At 43.6% G+C, this 16,170-nt stretch overlaps 1 long non-coding RNA gene across 1 annotated transcript in view; it reads right to left on the bottom strand.

The window, feature by feature from the left end:
• Positions 1–9,362: 9,362 nt before the first annotated feature.
• Positions 9,363–16,170, bottom strand: part of LOC128834741 (uncharacterized) — a 61,894-nt gene continuing 55,086 nt past the window's right edge. The window contains exon 5 of the long non-coding RNA XR_008444479.1: positions 9,363–11,418. This is a non-coding gene — a long non-coding RNA (uncharacterized LOC128834741). The remainder of the gene's footprint in view (positions 11,419–16,170) is intronic.

Raw genomic sequence — 16,170 nt, forward strand, 5'->3', positions numbered from 1 at the left:
AAGTTTATTGTGTCTAAGTGCAATTTATTTCACAATTTTTACATTTACAATTGATATATGTTTTTTCATGCTAGCACAGAACAAAATATGTCTTCTATCCGTTGCTTTCCTCAGTTGTGCTTGCTGTACATTCTACTTCCAGTTTTATATTTCTACAGGTACACAAATAGTTGGGAAAACCCAGGGAAAACGCTGTGAGAATAAAATATTGTATACCAGGATAAACTGATTTTTTTAAACCAACATGATGCAATTGTAATTACACAATTAGGACGTTTGTGGGCCTGATTCTCATTTCCATTAACTGCATCAGAGATACTTCTAATGCATACTGATGTAAATGAAATCAGAATGTGACACACTGTCTTTCCTGGAGTTCACAAGACCTCATTAATTTGGGATCTGATTAATTTTGGCCTCATAGGACCTAAATTAACAAGACTTCATTCTAAGAGTAATCTGTCTGCCTCTGCTAAATATACTGGAGCTATTCCCTTTGTGAGCTATTAATGTTCTCATGGTTTGCCAACTCATGGCATTTTCATTTGGATGGTATTAAACAAAACACAGAGGCTTAATACCTATCACAGCATCCCCAGTGAAACCTGATGCCCACCCTCTGTTACACTGATGCACCTTTTGGCATTCAGAATCAATATTTGTATTAATTTGTCAGCATGCGGATATCAAATTGACTTGATACATATTTCACTTTTAATGTGATTCTATGTGACGGGATTTGTTCTAAGTCTTATCTGTGCTAATCATAACTCCTTAGAATCGTTTTGAAAATCCAGTTTACAGTATTTTATGTGATTTTTTTGGTTGGTTTGTTCCTTTTTTCACATATCATCCAACTTGGAAAATCACATTAGAAAGATCAAGTTTTGGGAATGAGAGTGTTCAAACTACATGATAGTATCCCTTAAACCTATTTATTCTGTGGGGTTTGGGCACTTGGAAAGGTAAGACTGGCTCAATATTTAAACACACATGCAAGTATGCATTAAGAAAACTGATAGAATAATTGTTGTTATTTAACACAATAAGGTCAGATCCCAGCTGGTGTTAATCAACACAGTTCCACTGACTTCAATGCAGCTATGCCGATTTACATCAGCCAAAGATGATGGTCACCTATTCCACATGTGTGGGGCCCAGGCTTTAAAAAGCATTCAGGCTCCCACTCTCTGGTAAGACAAAGGCAGCTGGGAGACTGGGGGAGTTTCCCAGCAGAAGAAGGCAAGGAAGTTTGGATGTGAGTTGTTTTCTTTTCCTTTCCTTACCTTGCAGATACTCCACAAGGAAGAACCTGCAATGGAAGAAAAATGGCGTGTTGCCAGAACCACTGCTAGCTCTTCCTCTACCTATACCTGTGGGGCCCTTAGGCAGACAGGGGCATCCTGATCCTGGAGGCTGAGAATAAGGCCTGTCTCTCCTTAGCCAGGAGTGGCGAAAGCTTCCTAAAAGCATGTGGGGGCCACCGGCACCAGAACTGTGGTTCCCCCCATGCTGCCCATTCCCTCCAACCCCTGCGCCACCTTTTTCTCCAAGCCCCCACCTTGGTGCCATCCCTTCTCCCTGAGCCCTCGCCCCCGTGCCACCCTTTCTCCCGAGGCCCCATTCCCATGCCGCCTCTTCCCCCCCCAAGACCCCACCCCTGCTTGCTCCTCTTTGCCCCTCCCCCCATCACTCATCCTTAGGGCCCATAAAAAGGGGGGGACATGAAAGTCAGATATGGGATACCACCTGGTGCAAGTGTCATCTGTTGGTGGAGTTGCTCAAGAAGCAGGGTTGAGAGCTGCAGGAGGAGGTGGTTTATCTGCGTAATCTGGAAGCACAAGGACTTCATCAATAGGGCACATGAGGAAGCATCTGGGCTGGAGAATGCTAGTTGACTACAGATGACACAGCAGCATCCCCCACCCAGGTCCCCTGTCCTATAAAGAACCAGTATGCTGTACTGGCCACAGAAGTAGACCCCAGTGGCCAAGGAGGAGCAGCCTGCCCCAAAAGCTGATAGGCTCCCAGCCACCACACCCAAGAGGAGGACTCATAGGGTGCTAATAGTCAGGGACTCCCTTATGAGGGAAACGGCAGCATCCATCTGCTGAACTCACATGATAGCCTGGAGGGTATGCTGCCTGCCTGGAGCCCACATCCAAGGTATTACAGAAAGGTTACTGAGGCTGAACCACTACCCCATACTACTCAGCCACATGGGCAGTAATGATACTGCCTACTATGATCCTGAGCAGATCAGCATCAACTACAGGGAGTGAGGATGAAGGAGTTGGTTGTCCATCCTCCCGGTTGAAGGTAATGGCCCAGGCAGGGACATACACATCCTGGAGATGAATGCATGGCTGCACAGATGGTGCCAACTGGGAAGAAGGTCTGATGGGGTTCCACCTAATGGAGAGGGGAGGAGAATCTTAGCACACGGACTAACCAACCTATAGGAGCAACAGGAGGGAAATCAATGGGAGAATCTGCTCAACATCTTAGATGTCTATACACAAATGCAAGGAATGTGGGAAATAAACAGGAAGAACTGGCAGTATTAGCATGTAAGCTAAATTATGACTTAATTAGCATCAGAGAAACTTGGTGGGATAAATCTCATGAGTGAATATTGGTACAGCTTGTTCAAGGAGGACAGGCAGGGAAAAAAAGAGAGAAGATGTTGCATTATACATCAAGAATATATACACTTGTTCTGAGGTCCAGCAGGAGGTGAGAGACAGACTAGTTGAAAGTCTCTGGGTAAAGATAAAAGGGGAAAAAATAGGAGTGACATAATGGTAGAGGTCTACTCTAGACCAGCAAATCAGGAAGAGGGGGTGGATGAGGCATTTCTAGAACAGGTAACAGAAATATCCAAATCACAAAATCTGGTAGTAATGGCAGACTTTACCCACATATCTGTTAGAAAAGTAATATGGCAAACCACAAATTTTCCAATAAGTTTTTGGAAAGTTTTGGAGACAACTTTGTTTCGGAAAGTGGAGGAAGTAGCCAGGAGACAGCTATTTTAAACTTCATTCTGAGCAACAGGAAGAATTGGCTGCTAATCTGAAAGTGGAAGGCAATTTGGGTAAAAGTGATCATAACATAATAGATTTCATGATTCTTAGGAAAGGAAGGAGTGAGAGCACCAGAATAAGGACAATGACTTCAAAACAACAGACTTCAACAAACTGGTGGGTAAATGTTCATATGAAGAAAATCTAATGGATGAAGTAGTTCAGGAGAGCTGGCAGTTCTTCAAGGAGAAAATATTAATTGCACAACTAACAAACTATCTCAGTGTGATTGAAGGTTAGGTAGAATATGGCTCCATCACAAGCTCTTTAATGACCTGAACATCTAAAAGGAATCCTACAAAAAGTAAAAAAAATGGATGAATTGCAAAGGAGGAATGTAAAAGAATAAAACAAACCTGTAGAGGCAAAACCAGAAAGGCTAAGGAACAAAATGAGTTACATCTAGCAAGAGACATAAAAGGCAATAGGAAGACATTCTTTAAATACATTATAAGCAAGAGAAAGATGAAAGACAGTGTAGGGAAGGAGAGCTAATAACTTATGACATCAAGGAGGCTCAGGTGTTTCATGCCTATTTTGCTTCATTCTTCACTAAAAAGGATAATGGTGACCAGATAGTCAACATAATTAATATTCACAGCAAGGGGGAAGGAACACAAGCCAAAACAGAGAAAGAACTTGTTAAAGAATATTTAGATAATTTAGATGTATTCAAGTCAGCAGACCCTATTGTAATTCATCCTAGGGTACTTAAGAAACTAGCTGAAGCAATCTTGGAACTATTAGCAATTATTGTTGAGAACTCATGGAGGATGGGTGAAGTCCTAGAGGATTGGAGAAAGGCAAACATAATACCTATGTTTAACAAGGGAAACAAAGAGGTCCCCAGGAATTATAGCTAAGGCTAAGTTTTTGTCACAAATATGTTTAGTAAAAGTCAGGGACAGGTCGCAGGCAATACACAAAATTTCACGGAAGCATGGGACCTAGGGTGACCAGATGACAAAGATGAAATATCGGGACGCGGAGGGAGGGGGGGGAAAGCTGGTGCTGGTGCCCCCTCCCCACCGCCGCCAGCCCCGTCTCCACCCAACTCTCAGCTCCGACCCCCAATACACCCCCAGCTCCCCCATCCCCTCACTCCTGGGCCCAGCCTGGGCTCCGAGCTGTGCAGCCGAGCCACACTCCAGGCCCCTCCTGCAGCTCCCAGCCCAGCCGCTCCCGGGCTCCATTGCCCCGGCCCCTCCGAGTCGGGGCAGGGGGGGCTAGAGCCCCTCTGGGCTCCGCCTGTATGCCGGAGTGGAGGGCAAAATTGCTTGTTTGTCCCGTGTCCCGACTGAACATCATTCAGGACGCGGGACAAACAAACAAATATCGGGACGTCTGGTCACCCTATTGGGACCTGCCCTGACTTTCACTTAATATATCTCTGAAAAACCTGGGAGGTGGGTTCAGCATCCACTGCTCCTGGGGCTCCCGCATCCCCCACTATTGTGGTCAGTGGGAGCTCTGGAGCCCCCCGCCACTGTAGGGAATGGGAGCTGCAGGGTCCTCTTGCCCACAGGGTTGGGCTGCTGCAGGGTCCCCACTGCTCCCGGCTGAACGGCTAAAGGGTTCCCCCACCAGTGTGGGGGCTGGAAGCTGCGGAGAGCGGGGGAGGAGAGCTGGCTGAGAGGTCCAGCCCAGGGGAAGAAAATGTCACGGAAGTCAGTGGAAGTCATGGATTCCGTGACTTCTGTGACCTCTGTGACATAACCAGTCAGTCTAACTTTTATATCTGGAAAGATACTGGAACAAGTTATTAAACAATCAATTTGTAAGCACCTAGAGAATAAGAAGTTATTAGGAACAGTCAGCATGGATTAGTCAGGAATAAATTATGCCAACCCAATCTAATTTCCTTCCTTGACAGTGTTCCTGGCTACTGGATTGGGGGAAGCAGTAGACAGGATATATCTTGATTTTAGTAAGGCTTTTGATACAGTCTCACATGACATTCTCGTAAGCAAACTGGAGAAATGTGGTCTAGATAAGTTACTATAAGATATGTGCACAATTGGTTGAAAGACCGTAGTCAAAGAGTAGTAATCAATGGTTTGATGTCAAACTGAGAGGATGTACCTAGTGGAGTCTCACAAGGATCTGTTCTGGATCTGGCACTATTCAATATTTTCATTAATTACTTGAATAATTAACTTTGCAGATAACACCTAGCTGGGAGGAGCTGCAAGTACTTTGCAGGACAGGATTAGAATTTAAAAGGACCTTGACAAATTGGAGAATTGATCTGAATTCAACAAGATTAAATTCAATAAAGACAAGTGAAAAGTACTTCACTTAAAAGGAAAAATCAAATGCCCAACTCCAAAATGGGGGATAATTTGTTAAGTGGTAGTACTGCTGAAAAGGATCTGGGTATATAGTGGATCGTAAACTGAATACGAGTCAACAATGTGATGCAGTTGAAAAAAAGCTAACATCAGTCTGTGTGAATTAACAAGAGTGTTGTATATAAAACACGGGCGGTAATTGTCCCGCTCTACTAGTTACTGTTGTGGCCTCAGCTGGAGTCCTGTTTCCAATTCTGAACGCCGCACTTTAGGAAAGATGTGGACAAATCGGAGAGTCCAGAGGAGAACAACAAAAACAAAACAGGGTTTACAGAACCTGACCTATAAGGAAAGATCTTTTTCAATTATAATCACTACAGTTGCAAAATAAGAATACAAATAGGTAAATCTTTTAGCTCTAGTTTAATTCATTAAAACTAAATTAAATGAAGCCTTCATTTCTTTTGCATTTAGTTATAGCTACAGTACCTGCAACAAGAAAATCAGATTTAATTCCACAGATCACACTGGATAATCTGAGGATAAGCACAGTAATAAAGGAAATGATACACAGTGGGAACTTAGTTCCCTATACTGAATTAGCTATTAGCTATAAAATGCTAATGAATACACACATTTCATTAGCACTCGAACGCTGATTCCCAACAATGGTGCCATTGAATTATACAACAAAACAGCAGCGTTATCAGAAAGGACATATGGTGGACATGAAATCCCCAAGAAAGTTTGCCTCATTAGCAATATGTTGTTTCTATGGAAACACAATCATAACATTTAAAAAAAGTAAAGGGAGCTATAGTATTAAGTGGGAGACTTTAATCACCCTGATATCTGCTGGGAGAGCAATACAGCGGTGCACAGGCAATCCAGGAAATTTTTGGAAAGTGTAGGGGACAATTTCCTGGTGCAAGTGCTGGAGGAACCAACTAGGGGCAAAGCTTTTCTTGACCTGCTGCTCACAAACAGGGAAGAACTAGTAGGGGAAGCAAAAGTGGATGGGAACCTGGGAGGCAGTGACCATGAGATGGTCGAGTTCAGGATCCTGACACAAGGAAGAAAGGAGAGCAGCAGAATACGGACCCTGGACTTCAGAAAAGCAGACTTTGACTCCCTCAGGGAACAGATAGGCAGGATCCCCTGGGAGAATAACATGAAGGGCAAAGGGGTCCAGGAGAGCTGGCTGTATTTTAAAGAATCCTTATTGAGGTTGCAGGAACAAACCATCCCGATGTGTAGAAAGAATAGTAAATATGGCAGGCGACCAGCTTGGCTAAACAGTGAAATCCTTGCTGATCTTAAACGCAAAAAAGAGGCTTATAAGGAGTGGAAGATTGGACAAATGACCAGGGAGGAGTATAAAAATATTGCTCAGGCGTGCAGGAGTGAAATCAGGAAGGCCAAATCACACTTGGAGTTGCAGTTAGCAAGAGATGTTAAGAGTAACAAGAAGGGTTTCTTCAGGTATGTTAGCAACAAGAAGAAAATCAAGGAAAGTGTGGGCCCCTTACTGAATGAGGGAGGCAACCTAGTGACCGAGGATGTGGAAAAAGCTAATGTACTCAATGATTTTTTTGCCTCTGTCTTCACGCACAAGGTCAGCTCCCAGATTGCTGCACTGGGCAGTACAGCATGGGGAGAAGGTGACCAACCCTCTGTGGAGAAAGAAGTGGTTCGGGACTATTTAGAAAAACTGGACGTGCACAAGTCCATGGGGCCGGATGCGCTGCATCCGAGGGTGCTAAAGGAGTTGGCGGGTGAGATTGCAGAGCCATTAGCCATTATTTTTGAAAACTCATGGCGATCGGGGGAGGTCCCAGATGACTGGAAAAAGGCTAATGTAGTGCCCATCTTTAAAAAAGGGAAGAAGGAGGATCCGGGGAACTACAGGCCAGTCAGCCTCACCTCAGTCCCTGGAAAAATCATGGAGCAGGTCCTCAAGGAATCAATTATGAAACATTTAGAGGAGAGGAAAGTGATCAGGAACAGTCAGCATGGATTCACGAAGGGGAAGTCGTGCCTGACTAACCTAATTGCCTTCTATGATGAGATAACTGGCTCTGTGGATGAGGGGAAAGCAGTGGATGTGTTATTTCTTGACTTTAGCAAAGCTTTTGATACTGTCTCCCACAGTATTCTTGCCACCAAGTTAAAGAAGTATGGGCTGGATGAATGGACTGTAAGGTGGATAGAAAGCTGGCTAGATCGTCGGGCTCAACGGGTAGTGATCAATGGCTCCATGTCTAGTTGGCAGCCGGTTTCAAGTGGAGTGCCCCAAGGGTCGGTCCTGGGGCCGGTTTTGTTTAATATCTTTATTAATGATCTGGAGGATGGTGTGGACTGCACTCTCAGCAAGTTTGCAGATGACACTAAACTAGGAGGCGTGGTAGATACACTAGAGGGTAGGGATCGGATACAGAGGGACCTAGACAAATTAGAGGATTGGGCAGAAAAAAACCTGATGAGGTTCAACAAGGACAAGTGCAGAGTCCTGCACTTAGGACGGAAGAATCCCATGCACTGCTACAGACTAGGGACCGAATGGCTAGGTAGCAGTTCTGCTGAAAAGGACCTAGGGGTCACAGTGGATATGAAGCTGGATATGAGTCAACAGTGTGCTCTTGTTGCCAAGAAGGCTAACGGCATTTTGGGCTGTATAAGTAGGGGCATTGCCAGCAGATCGAGGAACGTGATCGTTCCCCTTTATTCGACATTGGTGAGGCCTCATCTGGAATACTGTGTCCAGTTTTGGTCCCCACACTACAAGAAGGATGTGGAAAAATTGGAAAGAGTCCAGCGGAGGGCAACAAAAATGATTAGGGGTCTGGAGCACATGACTTATGAGGAGAGGCTGAGAGAACTGGGATTGTTTAGTCTCCAGAAGAGAAGAATGAGGGGGGATTTGATAGCAGCCTTCAACTACCTGAAGGGGGGTTCCAAAGAGGATGGAGCTCGGCTGTTCTCAGTGGTGGCAGATGACAGAACAAGGAGCAATGGTCTCAAGTTGCAGTGGGGGAGGTCCAGGTTGGATATCAGGAAAAACTATTTCACTAGGAGGGTGGTGAAACACTGGAATGCGTTACCTAGGGAGGTGGTGGAGTCTCCTTCCTTGGAGGTTTTTAAGGCCCGGCTTGACAAAGCCCTGGCTGGGATGATTTAGCTGGGAATTGGTCCTGCTTTGAGCAGGGGGTTGGACTAGATGACCTCTTGAGGTCCCTTCCAACTCTGATATTCTATGATTCTATGATTCTATGATTCTGGCTATTCTACTATTTCCTAGTACTGTATGAAGGTAAATATAAATAAAGCATCAAGGGTGTTACAGGTCAATGAGTCATGCCAGGTTTTTTCTTTGAATTGCATTTTTCCATTTTAAATTGGGTAAATTTAGGGTATAGTTTTGTGCATTTTCCATCAGGCCGATTGTACCTTTGTTTTGTTTCACTAGTTGTGCCTATAGTTCTGTGCACGACTACATGTTTTTCTGTCACTCATGTTTCATCCTGCAGCTGGAGGCCTCGAGGCCTTTAAATCACCCCTGGAGCTACCAGCTCCTTTAAATCACCGCTGGAGCCCTGCCGCCGCTACCCCAGGGGGGCTCGGGAGGTGATTTAAAGGGCCCTGCGCTCTGGCCACTGCAGGGAGCCCCGGGCCCTTTAAATCGTCAGCCTGGGGAAGCTGGTCCGGGCAGGCATGGCGTACCGGCTCACTTTCACCTCTGGCGGTTGGTACAACTTCCTATGCTACTCTCATGCCTTAATGAAGCCCACTTTGTAACAGTAACTATACGCTGTAGTTAATACTCCATTCTGTCTTTGTTCTATAGTGTTACAGTTTACCTGTTTTTAGAGTCCAATCCAATTCTATTCAGCAGAAGTTGGATTGGGCACTTAAATCACAAGCTCTTTGGGCGGGGGGGGGACGGTGCGGCCCAGGTGTCGGGCGGCAGGGACGGCTGCAGTAGGGGAGGCACAGCCTCCCCTAGCCTATTATACCTGCCACCCATGCAAATCAGTAGATTTCCTCTTCCTCACTCTGTGCTTGAGGAGTGGCAACCTTCACACAGTCTTCCCTGTTACGTACTCCAGCAAGACCAATAACATCAACACGGTGACAGACCGGCAATTGACCGCCTCATTGTCTAAAAGCAGCTCAAACAACAATCATTGCTCTGTGCCTGTCTGTGCAAACTTTACTCATATGAGTAGTCCTCTTGCCATATGAGCTTGGCATGATCTATGGTCTTTTTTTCCACATTTCTGAGGGATTTCTTACTTCGAAAAAGAAAAGGGAAAAAAATCTTTACATCTTCTCTCTATTCGCTAACAAACAAACGCCCACCTCTAAAAACACAGGTCGAATGGACAACAATACAGAGAACAGGTAATTTTCATTCCTCTGTAGTAAAATGCTGGTAGTTATTTTTCAACTTCTTTTTCCTGAAATGCACACACAAGCTCTTTGCTCCCCATTTTTCTAATGGCAAATATGTGTGACAGATTGACAACATCCTGTAATATCCTGATCACATTTTATGAAATTAAGATGAACTTTATTGAATTAAGTTACATGTTATTGAATTAGATTTAATACCTTTGGGGTACATTGTATTAAAAATGTAATTACATATGTGTTATTGTGGCATTATATGTACCTTTTCTAGTAGGAGGGGGATGGTAATGTAATTATTTAGGTTATCAGCCCTTTGAAGACACCCCTGGGGACAAATACATATACTAGTTCAAACTGGATTTTCCAGAGACCAACAGCCAAAGAACAATTTTTTTGAAAAATAGCCTGGATTTAAACTGATGCAGCGCCTTCTTTCTCACCCAGCAAATGGACAGGGCCCCTAGTCCATTGAGGGCCCCAATCCCTAGGGTAGGATTGGAAGGACTGGGCCTACTAAAACTATGTTTTGTTCTAAGTTGAAGCTCTCTTGAACTTGTAACCACAACAAAGCTTATAGGCTGGGATACTGAAAGGCTGCTCCTGCCAGACCCATGTTAGGTTTGGGGTGATCTCTGGTAAATTTACTAGCATGTGTGTATGTTCTTTTATTGTTGTTAATTTGTTTTCTCTGTAATGCTTTTTACCTTAAGACTAAAATAGGCTTGCATGGGAAGTGCTGTGTGGTACTTATAACTGTAGCAATTACACTTGTTAACCATTTCTGAGGAGAAAGCAAGCAGGTGTGCTTGGGTAACCTGTCTGTGCTGGGAGTAACACAGTGAAGGCAGGGATGTGAGCAGCCTGGAAATACCCCAGTCAGAAGGGAGAGCGTCACAGGTCTCCACCCAAGCAAGGCAACAGCTGGGGAGCTGGAAGCCTGGCAGTGAGTGTCCCTTGCTGGACCACTGAGGGGAAATACAGGTGCAGTTGCCTAGAAATGTGACATATATGGTGGCAGAGTTTGTGGGATCTGTAACAGTGTGAATTGCATAAGTGCCAAGAGCAGCAAAAACGTGTACTGTAGACCGAAAAGCACAAAGGAAAAAGCTTCAATAGTCTGTTTATGGGGGGAAATAGCAGAAAGAGGGAAAGGGGGAAATGAATTATGACCAGCTGAATTAAAATCAGGTGGTTGAGTTATGCTGAGAAGGACAGATCAACCCTGTGGATAGAACAAAATCACAGCTGTATTTGAACAACCAGTCAAGAAACCAGGGCTTTGGAGATGTGCTCTGGCTCCACTCCAGCTCCAGGCAAAAACCTGCAGCTCCACTGCTCCAGAGCTGCTCCACGCTCCAGCTCTGGGCTCCGCTCCAAAGCCCTGCAAGAAACGATGGTCCAAGTTCACAAAGAACCTCCAGACGGCTGTCTGAGAGTCCAGCACACAAGGGAAGTCTTGGAGCCAATGCCCTGGAGGGAAGCAGGAAAGAGGTTGACAGATGCAGCAATTATATTCCATCCAGACCAAGCATATCACTGAATTAGGAATGGTGGACAGCTCAGTAGCTGGAGCAGAAGCAGCTGCAGTTGGAGAGGATCAGTGTGCATCTGGAAATCCAGTAGCTTGAAGACTAGGAGCAAGAGAGAGCAGATCAGTTACCATGTGTTAGAACACACCTTTTTTTCCTAATGAAGATGCAGACACAAGGGCAGGACACAACCCAGGCATACAGCATGTATACAATATTTCTGAAACAGTCTCAGTGATCTCTTTCGTATAATACACATCATTTTCTTTGCACTGCTATGATAGTGCGAAATAAGTAGTCTGGTGGCCTGAGCCCAAGAGAAGCAGCTGTGTCTCCTGTTCTAATCCTAGCTCCCACAATTGCTCACACTCTGTGCTATGGGCAAGGCACTTAAATACCCACACAAAGTCTTCCCCTCTGTAAAATGGGGATAATAATATTTACTTATCTGTAGGGAAGATGACTTACTAAATCTTTGTCATGTTTGAAGTTCTAAATGCTAAAGAACATTTAGTCAAACCCTGAAGTCCTTACTTCTGTGGAACTGCCTTGGAAATTGGTGGGAGTTTTGCCAGAGGGACTGCAGAGGTTGGTCCACTTTTAGAAGCCCAAAAGCCATTGTCAGTAGCAAGTATAGTCCAAAGGACTATAAGGCAAATGCAGTTTTTAAAAGGCCCTTCTTTCTCACCTGCCATGTTTAACATGTATGACATCCTAAAGAACAGAGATGTGTCACTATTCAGGCAGACAGCTAAGCTAGCAATGCAGTGAACCTTACACACATAAACAGAGCTTGACCTCAATTAATTAATTATGCTTTAGTCATTAGATAGTGCACCCCTCACTGTGAATCACCAAACTAATGAGGCATAAAAGTGACAAACTCTTAATCATCCCAAGAGCTGTGGCAAACCTTAATGAGACAAAATGAACCTAGAGGAGAAGAATGTGTCACGTTGCTTTTTTGTTTCTTTGGGAATTAACATTTTTAAAATATGGCATGAAAAGAACGATTGTACAGATTGTTATACTGTCAGGTTATATTGGCTGTTCAAAGTCTGCATTTGTATGCAGTTAAATTAGATGTAATAGAACCTAAATGATACTCATTAGGAAACTGCAGCTACCTAGGGCTTGTCTTTATGAACGGCACTGCAGTGGTGACAGTGAATTTTTCATAGCCCTGAAAGATGTAATGATGCTGATATAGGGCTGTGGTGTAGACCTGGCTCTAGAGTCATTGGGAGTTAAGAGGAATGCACAGTGTGTGTTTGTGCAGTGTGTCTGAGACCATCAAAGAAAGTCAAATGGGCAAAACAGGGCTGTTTGGAGTTTTACAATCAGTAGCATTTTCTCACCTTACCAAAACTCTTCATTACTAATCAGACGTTTCCCACACGGAGTAATACATACTCACATGAGGAAGCCCAGAGTCTCCCCTAATACAGTCCCCTTATACCACTCTGCTTTGAATGCCAGGATATACACCCAGGAGGCTTTATGCGGACAAGCTTTGGAAAAATTGACCCACAGTGTTTAGTTCTGCTTTGTTTTTCCTTATCATACACCAGTCAGTTCGCGGTGGTGTAAAGTGAGAATAACCAAAAATATAGGATGTGCACTACATGTCCCAAAACAAGATAATCTGCACCAAATGTGGGGGCTGGTATCTTCTTCATTGGAGATGTGTGGCACAGGAAAGGCAGAAGGGCAGCTGGGCTCTTCACAGGTGTGATGTTATGAGTGTAATATAATGTCTCATTGAAAGATGACAGGGCCAGAAAGAGTTAATTAACTCACAGACTGACCTGACTCATGGGTGAACCTTAAGGACTGGTTAGGAAGATATGTAAATGAATAGAGCTTTGAAATGCAAGTCTGCATTGTTAGAGATCTCAAGGGTAGATGTTTGCTCAAGTCTTGTGATGTAAGCAAACTAGTCTTGTCTATTGCTATAACTTTAATTCAAAGATCAAAAAAGGAATATTAACATTTATGATGATACTTGAGTGAAATAGTATTATTGTCTATATGTCTCTTTGAAGGTTGTGGTAACCTGAATCTGAACTGTTTAATGGATAGATTACCCTGTGCTAATTGCCAGGATGTTTGAGAGAAGGAGAGTTAAGCCTATTGTTTTCTCAGGCCAAAAGGCTGCTGGAAATGTATAAGAACCCTGGGACATGATCCTATTTCATCTTGGATATGCTTTGGGTTTCAAGAGGGGGAAACCTTAAGCCACAAGGATTGAGATCCCCAGTCATTGACTTGAGCCACCCTGAACATGGACATTGGACTATAACCTATGAACTATATCTAAAAGGACTTTTGACAACTACAAGCTCACCTCTGCTATGCATCTGAACCTCAAGAATTGAATTCAAGTCTGTATGTATATTGATCTTTTAACCAACACACTCTCTTTTCTTTTTAATAAATTTTAGTTTAGTTAATAAGAATTGACTATAGCGTGTATTTTGGGTAAGATCTAAGTTATAATTGAACCTGGGTATGTGGCTGATCCTTTGGGATTGGAAGAACCTTTTCTTTTATATGATGAGATAAGATTTTCAGTAATCATCATCATATCTGACAGGTGTGTCTGGACGGAGGCCTGAGGCTAGGCACTTTAAGGGAACTGCGTTGTTTGGACTTCTGGGTAACCAGTGAGGTACTATAGAAGCTGTTTTGTGCTGGCTTGGTAAATCCAAGTATTCGAATAACCACCAGCTCCTGATGATTCCTTCAAATTTGGTGCTAAAATTTTAACAAGTGACTCCTAAGAGCCTCCTCCATCTCATAGAGGTGCTAAAATGATAGGAGGAGGAGGAGTGTATGATGGACTGATAGATAAAGAGAGAGAAGGATAGGATTGAGAACTTGAAATGGAACCTAAGTCTGAGAGAAACTTTAAAACAATAAAAACAGGAGGGGTGAAGGGGAATAGCTTTTCCCTGTTGGGACGCTCTGTATCTTGAGGGAACACCTTTCACCCCCATGTTCATCCTTTATAATATGATTGTGTGGTATCCAATGCAAAGTTTGTCATGTCGGGTGTCTTCAGAAGGCTCTGCATTGTTGTTATAGTAATGTTATAGGTTGTAATATCACATATATAGTTATGAGGCTGAAAATGTGTCCTCGTAGCTTAAAACAAGCCCAGGCAAAACTCTCCAGGAGCAGAGGGGCAGTTCGCACCTCATTAGGGTATGTATGGGACAAACCCAGCCCAGCCTCACAGAAACAAAGGATACTGGCCTAGGCAGCAACAAAGGATCTGTTGGACTCTTGAGTGAGTCACTTCCCTTCCCTTGGTCAGTTTGGGACTACAATGAGGTAATGCTCAACTGACTCTGAAGAGGGGGCGCAAAGCCAAGAGGGAAGAAAATAATGATAAAATGGAAACACATTTGCCATGCTCTTTCTCTTTTCCACTTCCATATACAGACACCACCACCAAGTGACTGAAGCACTGATCAAAGGGGAGAACCTGGCTGAAGGGCAACCAGCCAGCCTGTGGTGAGAAGCAGCTAAGTTTGTAAGGGCACTGAAAGTGTTAAGATCAACTTAGAATGTGTTTTGCTTTTATTTCATTTGACCAAATCTGACTTGTTGTTAAATTGATGAACTCATATAAGCTTGCAGCATCCAACGGGCATAACTGGATACATAACTGCAAGTCAGAGGTTCCTAGGGTGGCGTCTGGGCCCGGAGATATTGACTAGTGTCATTCCGTTGCACAATCCAAGCAGCAGCTGGCCAAAAGTGCTCACTCACGTAGCTGGGAGCAGCTTACATCTGTGTGAACAGCCCGGGAGTGGTGGTTCTCACAGCAGAGCAGGGTAAGGCTGGCTCCCAGAGACAAGGATTAGAGTGGCCTAGCAGATCACCGGTCCAGATAACACCAGGGGAACGTCACACCTGTTCTTTAGGATTTGGGCCACTTTTCCTGCTCCCTGCAACTCAGAGCTGTATCAGTCCCATCAATTGCTTCTTCCTTATTTCTCTGTTTTAGAAAGTTGCTTGCTCAAGGGGGTTGGCTTTGTGACAACCATGGACTTTGCTCCAGCAAGGAAGGCCTTGGTTTTTCTGTTGGTGTCACAAGCATTTTATTGACTCAAAGCTTCCACTCAGGAAAAAAATTCTGTGATCACACACACACACACACAAAGAAAATGATCCCTGATTACTTAGTGTATTCAAATCAGAAGAGCGTTTGTAATGTGTTGTAACAGACCCCTGTGTCTGTTATCTGGCACACTTAAACATCTAGAACTGCTAAAATCATAATCTAAGATACAATAGGCTAGTTCCTGTACCCCGCCAAAGAAATTTCAGCTGCAGATGGCCCAGAATTGGAAAAGGACCCACTTAAGTTATTAAACCAAGGAGTAAAATGTACAATAAGGTCTTGCTATTTGCCACTGAGGGAAAAATACTATCCATCTGTCTTTGAGGAAAGAAAAATGCCTTGATATTCTTTTGGTCCTCCGCTAATTTAGTAAGACTTTCAGATGTGAACTTTCTTTAATATTAATTTTAAATTTATGTTTGTATCATACAGGTTGTGCATAGGAGTTCTGGGGTGGAATTAATGTGATCCTTAAAACTATCACACACAAATCAGTATGGAACTCAATTGCTGATAGTACTTTCACAGATAGCTAGCTTTTGTCCACTCATTCATGCTTAAAATTCTAGCAGTTAATAATATAAAGGGAGCTTACTCAGATTTGTATATATTTATCAAAATAAAGATTTTAATTTTGGGATTGTGTTTAACCAGGAAAAGAAATTGTAATGTACATCAACTGAATTTTAATTCTAGGACCATATTCACCTGTCTGTCTTGCA

The sequence above is a fragment of the Malaclemys terrapin genome, chromosome 3 (genome assembly GCF_027887155.1).
Source record: "Malaclemys terrapin pileata isolate rMalTer1 chromosome 3, rMalTer1.hap1, whole genome shotgun sequence".
NCBI classification, from domain to species: domain Eukaryota; kingdom Metazoa; phylum Chordata; order Testudines; family Emydidae; genus Malaclemys; species Malaclemys terrapin.